We start from the raw sequence: 8,083 nt of genomic DNA on the forward strand, positions 1-8,083 counted from the left end.
CAGCAGGAGAATTTAACATTAACGAATCAATGGTGCGAAAGTGGAGGAAGCAACAAGATGACCTACGCCAAGTAAAGAAGACTAAACAGAGTTTCCGAGGGAATAAAGTGAGACGCTACATGTTTTACCTTAAACTACGCTGGGTTGTAATCTATTAATAAAGTTGAACTGACCTATCTGACTGTTCTGTTGACATTCCCTTTAGCGCAGCTCCATCTAATTGATGCATAACGTAACCCCCTCTACTGTAGCGTCTTTTGTATGCGCCTTATAATCCGGTGCGCCTTATATATGGACAAAGTTTTAAAATAGGTCATTCAATGAAGGTGCGCCTTATAATCCGGTGCGCCTTATAGTGCGGAAAATACGGTAGTCTGTTCTAGAACTGAAACCATTTCCAGAGGAGGCATTAAACCAGGTGAATTGACAAGTCCCAGGATTTTTAACCCTCCAGTAATCAATCAAATTTGCACTGTTCATCAATTGAACAATCAGATCATCACATTTATGACATTGAACCTTGGAACCAAAATTCAGGCTCCAGATTAAAATCACCCCCAACTATAATGTTATCAGTGGAAAAGGAATGCGTATTGTGTGAAGTGTTTACATAAGTCTGAAATCACAGTCCTGTTTGTGCCTCTTTCATTGTAGCCATAAACACCCACTAAGATACAGTCTTCATCATTAATTTCTGTTATCACAATCAACCCATGCCCACTGGTATCACTAGTGTGACGTATAATTCTACCAGGAAATCTGTTAAACAGAGCCATAACACCAGCTGATGTTGATGTCCCATGACTGACCAAGACTGAATCACCCCACTGTAACTTCCATAGATTCACATCATCTTCAACAGAATGAGTTTCTTGCAGAAAAACGCAATTGGCTTTATTTAACATTTAACCTCCGGTACATTTAACCTCCGGAGCATGACTGGTGAATCAGTACAGCAGACGTTTTAAACGAAGAGCTCTGACTCTGTAGGGTCAACTCTTTTATTGTTAATCAGTGCATATCCTTCCTTTAGAGAAGCTCTCTGCCCTCTCAGTGTGGCGTCCCGTACTAACGGCCACAGCTTCTTACGAGCTCCCCTATCTTCTGTAGAGAAATCTTCCTTGATCTGGGTATGCATCTCCCAACAGACCCTCGAATCCCTGGACCTCTTCCAAACATCGTCTCGGAGCGTCCTCGAAGGGAACTGGATGATTATTGACTGTGGAACGTTGTTTGAAATGGCGGGATCACTCTTCTTACCCAAGCGATGCACAATGTCAATCATTTCACGAAGCCGCTCCACTGAAACGGGCACTACTCTTGTCAAGATGCTGATAACAACCTCTCGTGTTCTCCCTCTCTTTTTCAGCCCGACCGTTTAACCTCAGATTACACCTTCTGTATCGAGCTTGTTCTGTTACAGATTCTTAAGCCCGTTTGTTTTCCTCTTGAAGCTCATTATTTTTTTCCTGCAACCTCTCAATATTCTTCTTGTTTTCAAAAGTAGCAGCAGTGTTCTCCTCAATCCTTTTTTCAAATTCAGCAGAAGCTCAGTCTGCGTATCCATCTTTTTCGTCAGAGCATTCACCACCAGCAGAATGGTCTCGCCACTGATATCAACACCATGAGGGGATTTGTTGCCTTTTTTTACACTTCTTAGGATGGGGAGGTTTAGTTGGAGTGTGTCTGGTTGATTTTTTTTTTTTCCTCCTTGGACATCTGCTCATCAATTTCAATGTCTGCAACTTCACTATCTCCATCGTCATTCGCTGCAGGGAGAGCGGCCAGGCCACAGTCGTGATCAATCATTATAATTATCTCCCGTGTTTGGTAACGTTAACTAAAAGGGTTGTGAAGCTCGTATTTTGTCACAAAAATTCACCAGCTTTCATTAAGATTTTCATGTACATTTATATTCAAGGACTAAGAGAAAGAAACTATTTACATCAGAGCCTGCAATGTGTGACTACTCACTCCGCCATAGGTTTACTCTGAATGATCACTGGATTAGGAACACCACCTCTGTTTCTACACACATTGTCCATTTTATCAGCTCCACTCTCCATACAGGAGCACTCTGTAGTTCTACCATTAGAAACTCTAATCTGTTTCTCTGTGTACTTTGTTAGCCCTCTTTCATGGACATGATGGTCCACACATATACATTTAAAAGTGATAAGAAATGATAAATAATTGTATGATTAACTGGTGCCTGACAGCTCCATTACAGCTACGCCACTCCTGAACAGAAAAGGAAGCAGTGCATGTTTGGGGAGGGGGCAGGTCTCATGCTGCGTTCCAGCTGAACAAGGATGTCGGCTTTCTGTAGTTCTCTGTAGGATATTTCAACTGGAATGCCCCCCACAAGTCAGATTTCATATTCAAAAAGTTGGGGCAGCCTCCCCAGGCCCAAGTTCAGAATCTAAGATGGCTGTACATCAACAGTGTGTAAAAGAAGTAGTATTGTATCTATTTGTGTGTCAGTAAAGCAGTCGTACACACACACACACTGCAAAATTCCTTTTTTATTACTACTTAATTTATTTATTTTTTAACATTTAATAGTGAACTTCTCAAATACTTCACTTGAAACCAAGGCGGCAGGTTCTCTGACCTCTAAACCATACACGGCCACAGCTGAGGGGTAAAATGAGTCGGAGATCAGTTGTTCACAAAGAGTCACAGCTTTTCAAAACACTGTCGAATTTTAAACCGTTGATTTTACTCCAGACGCTGTTCAAAAAGGTAGTTCTCAGACACTTCTTTTTGTCTGTTCTGGTAAGAACAAAATGTATATTATTTAATTAACATATTATATGTTTCCAAAGAAACTCATGATTTGCCCCGGAGAGACGGAGATGGATGAGGAAGGTACACGTGTGTTTGAGAAGAAACTACTGCTGTTTGTACGTGGCTGGAGTTTAACTTGTCTGTACTTTTTTTATTCACTGAATTACCACAGAAACTCATTTGTAACTGGAGTTGTTTAGTTTTGTAGCACTGTCGGTCTTTACTTTCATGCCGTTAGCAGTCTCCTGAATTTAGAGTGTGTTCCTACCTAAACAATCTGATACAGCATAAATAAGTAAATATTACTCACCTCTGGAGCAGGAAGATAGCAACATTTCCATCTCTTTTCCTGATTTTCAGTGTTTGGAGGCTCTTTGCCGTTTCTCTGCCATGAGCAGAGAGAGAGGAAATCTAGCATGTCTGACTGAGACACTTTGTTTTTTAATCTTTTACTTACAATGGGTTCCAGCTTGAAAACAGACTAAAGAGCAGCAAGTGGTGAGGAAACATCTGCATTTTATAAACAGTTTTTGCTTAAAATTGTGAAAGTCACATTTAAATCTGATACATAAACCTCCTCTGTGTTTACAGTTATTTTTTTTTCTTTAAACGTGCGACCCACACAGTCACAGTTCACTCGTTTTGACTGGAGCCACTGCAAATACATTTCAAAATCAATCTTTAAGTTAAAATGTCCTAATAATTAACACAGAAAATCATTCAGACCTAACTAATCAAATCTCAGGAACACAGGTCACCCTTAGGATCAGTTCACCAACACAACTATGTAATTTATACTTACCGGTCCTTCACAGGACAACACACACTCACACATTCACTCACACACTCACTCACACCTATGGACACTTTTGAGTCACTAATCCACCCACCAGCGTGTGTTTTGTACATTTTTATTTAAATTTAAGTGTTAATATTTAAGTCATTCAAATAAAAGCATGGATTTAAAAATGAGACAATTTCTTTTTGATTAAATCAAGTATTTAGTTCACTGTTTCGGTGGTGCAGCAGGTAGGTGTCGCAGTCACACAGCTCCAGGGACCTGGAGGTTGTGGGTTCGATTCCCGCTCCGGGTGACTGTCTGTGAGGAGTGTGGTGTGTTCTCTCGGTGTCCGTGTGGGTTTCCTCCGGGTGACTGTCTGTGAGGAGTGTGGTATGTTCTCCCTGTGTCCGTGTGGGTTTCCTCCGGGTGCTCCGGTTTCCTCCGACAGTCCAAAAACGCACGCTGCAGGTGGATTGGCGACTCAAAAGTGTCCGTAGGTGTGTGTGTGTGAGTGAAGGTGTGTGTGTCTGTGTTGCCCTGTGAAGGACTGGCGCCCCCTCCAGGGTGTTTTCCCGCCTTGCGCCCAATGATTCCAGGTAGGCTCTGGACCCACCGTGACCCTGGATTGGATAAGGGTTACAGATAACGAATGAATGAATGAATGAATAGTTTACTGTTTACACACAGCCTGAGTAGCAGCTGCCAACCACCTCAGCGTCTGGGGACTATAGTGTGGGGTTTGGAGCCTTTTCAAGGCCACAGCTGCCCCCAGGAGTTTAAAAACACTGCTGTGTCTGATCCACTCTTATCAGTGCAACACACACTAACACATCACCACCACGTCAGTGTCACTGCAGCACAGAGTAAGATCCACCACCCAATCAGACCTGCTCTATGGGGGTCCTGACCACTGAAGAAGAGAGTGGAAGGGGAAAGAAAAGTTGTAAAGCAACATATGGACTACAGTCTGTAATTTTGACTAATACCTTTAAAACTAGTAAAGAACCTTTGCATCAAGTGAAGGTTCTTTAAAAGGTTCTTCACACTCACTCTTCTCTTAAACAAACATGGTTCTTATAGAAACAAGAGTGGTTCTTCTGTGGCAGCGCTCAAAAACCCTTTTGTAGCACCTTCATTTTAAGAATGTGTTGGAAATATCAACTATTTCCACATTTTAAAATAACTTCACTACATTAATATTTAATAATAATAATAATTTATATAAAAAGCACCTTTCAAGACACTGTACAATATATAATATATATTTATTTATTATTGAATTTTTAAATGTATCTTTACCCTATTTAATGAAGTAATGACAATATTTAAAAGTAAATAAAAAAACTAGTAATGTTTAAATAAACAGAGGACATTCCCGCCTCTGTGTCATGTGCAATACCCAACCCGGTCACCAGAGGTCCTCATCACCAGAATATTAGCTGTTGCCCTTAGCAACGGATTCATTATACTCATCTGTTTCCAATACCTCATTAACCCCTTATACTCCCCTCACACAGAGATTCACTGTGAACCATTGCCAGTATTTTCTGCAAAGCCAAGTGTTCATAGTTATTTGTGCGCTTGTGTTTTGATCAAAGCCTGCCTTTTTGACTCTAGAGTTTGGACTTTGCCTTGGAACTGTTTGTCTTGTTTTCTCTGATTCCTGTTCCTGCTTTTTGAAGTCTTTGCTCTGCCCTTGGCTCTGCTTTTTGGATTTGTGTTATTAAATCCTGCATGTGGATCAACTTGTCTGCCTCAGCTTCATTACACTCTGATTATTTTTTTTTTACTGAACAGAGAACATTAGAGATTCAGTGTAATTTTGTTCAACTTATTTCTGAATTACTTTAACTTGTTTGAGAGTGAAGGGGGGGGGGGGTGGTAGAACTGCTGTTAACAAGCTGAAGAATTTAAATGTGCTAAAGTAGGTCATGAACTGATGTTGCTAGGGTCAAAAATGGGAGATTATCGCAGCTGCTCCAGTCACAAAAGCAGGAAGAGAGTGCAGTCTGAGTCTGTTAGAGAGCTTTGGAGCACAGGGATGAGGCAGGGGTGGTGTCAAGTGACCCACATAAAAAGTATTTAGTGTTCTGTGTGACTGGGGCGAATAATGAAAGAGTGGATTTCTCATGACTGATATTTAGGGAGAAATGTAATAATTTTGAAAAATTGTATTGTTTGCTTCCTAAATGCTGGTGTGTACTGACTCTGGGCTGAAGTATTTGTGAGAATAAGCTGCTGTGACTGTAGATGAACACTTTAAACCTGGATTCACTGCAGAACTGATGTTGGAATAAAATCCTTGTATTAAGATGGATTTTCTCTTTGTTCACTCTGTGTGGTGAGTGGAGGCCAAACAGAAACTTCACCAGAGGGACAGGGCATGCCTTTAATTCAGGAAGTTCCAGTGTTCCACTCCCCTTCCTGTGTGACCATGTTATTCAACAGACAGTGACTGCAAACCCCTTCCCCCAGTGTATTATAGTTATATAACTGACCTTGTTAGGCCAAAAAAAAAAAAAAACACGAGCAAGAAAGTAAAATGCACACAGTAAGGGAACATCATTCTGTATCTTCTAAAACCTGAATTAAGGCTGTATCATTTGCACTGAAGCTGCAAGAACCTGTGAAAGGATGGGGAGTTTTTAGAAATGTGAATAGAGAATTTACCTTAAAGAATGAAGTTGTTGATCAGGAGTTCAGTATTCCTGCCTTTGAAGATGAACCCACAACGTCTTCATCAGTGAACATGGACAGATCTGGAATTGTAAGTGGTAATCACTCCATAAGTTTCTCCAAAAAGTCTGACTGAGAACACAAGTAAAGAACAAATGGCCTGATATTCTTTAGTCACAGTAATTATGGCCGGAAGCACATCTAAAGCTACGTTTCAACTGTGATTTTCAGTTGCACTCACACACTTTCACTGACCAAGTGCATAGCATCTACATCAAACCCAGTGTCCACTCTCAGCACGAGGGGAGGATGGGCCAAGGAGGAGTGGGATTTTCAGTCAGACAAGGACATGAGACCTGCTGCACTGATTTCTTTTGTGATTTACACATTAAATGTTCTATGGACTTCGTCTGTACACCGTCATCAATGAAAAGGTGAAGATTCAGAGTGATCACAACAGCCCTCGAGATGAACATAGTATTTTTTTTTTGTTTTTTTTTTTTTAAAGCATTGTGAAGATTTGTATTTTGTCTTACGTTTAAACCGCTTTGACCAAATGTTTTCACCATTGCTATAGATTTTGTTTCACACTGCAATGCATTCTGGGAAAGGTCTGCTTCTGAAGTGGACATCAGTGTTGACTCGCTCCCTCACCCCCTGAGGGCTCATTTAAAACACTTCACTATGCTTCATATAGAAACTGAATGTTCTCCTCTAAACAGTGATTCCATCTCTAGTGTGTAAATCCAGTTAGTTTTCCATGTGCTGATATTGGCATATTTTTATTTTTTCCTTGAGATCACATTTTAAGAAACTACGTTGCTGTATATAAGAAGGCAGGGTTACAGTTACCTATGAAATGATTGACAGCCTTGGCTGGTCTGAGACCACCTGTGAGACTTGTCCCCTTCTCACAGACCTGCATTACTCCTTTTCTGTTCATGGAGTGTTGTAGTGGAGCTGGCAGGCACCAGTTAATCATACTATTATTTAAACTTGTAAATAAGTGGCTTGTTAGCAGTGTCTTGTTCTCCTGCTGGTCACATTTGTGGATCAGGCTGCATTTGTATTTGGATCGGGTGAAATACGAAAGGAAAGTTTTAAAATCCAAAAACCCACGAGAGGAAATGTACAAATGCAAGTCACGGAAAACTTGTGAGTGACTCGATTCACAAACGCAGATTCAACACTTTACAAATACATTTTAAATTCGAGACAGTGATTTTACAAATATATTCAATGTAAATTTAAACCAATGTATTTATTTTCGTATAAAATGATGATATATCTATGAAAACCAAACACGTGTTTATGAATGTAACTGTATTTGTAAAAACTGCAGACCGTGAGACACAGAGTGTGATGTGTTCATTTGTGAACAGTGAAACATATCTGTGACTTGTGTTTAATTTGTGGATTAACATTTACGCATTTGTAAAGTATTTTGAGACTAATCTCTCTCCATAGTTTTTGCCTGTTAACCTATTAATCTCATCTGTGTCAATAACTTATTATATCATATCATATATACATATACATATATAAATATATATTATGTCTGATTGGTTTTCAATAAATATTTTGCCTATGGCTTGATTTTAAATAAATTACACCTCCTCTTCAGTAAACATTATTCTGTCCTGTTGAATTTACAGAGTTTAATTTAATGTATTAAAAGGCATAAATTGACAAAAAATGTCCTCCCCATTATATTATTCCCTGTAAAAATGAGGTACATTTGAGAATTGTATCTACAGAGCAAGTCATGTAACTAAAACTATCTGATGTGTATCAGACCTCACAACCCAGAGTAAAGGGAAGTGATGTTTCAGCAGG

This window comes from Hoplias malabaricus, chromosome 2, assembly GCF_029633855.1.
Source record: "Hoplias malabaricus isolate fHopMal1 chromosome 2, fHopMal1.hap1, whole genome shotgun sequence".
Classification (NCBI taxonomy): Eukaryota; Metazoa; Chordata; class Actinopteri; order Characiformes; family Erythrinidae; genus Hoplias; species Hoplias malabaricus.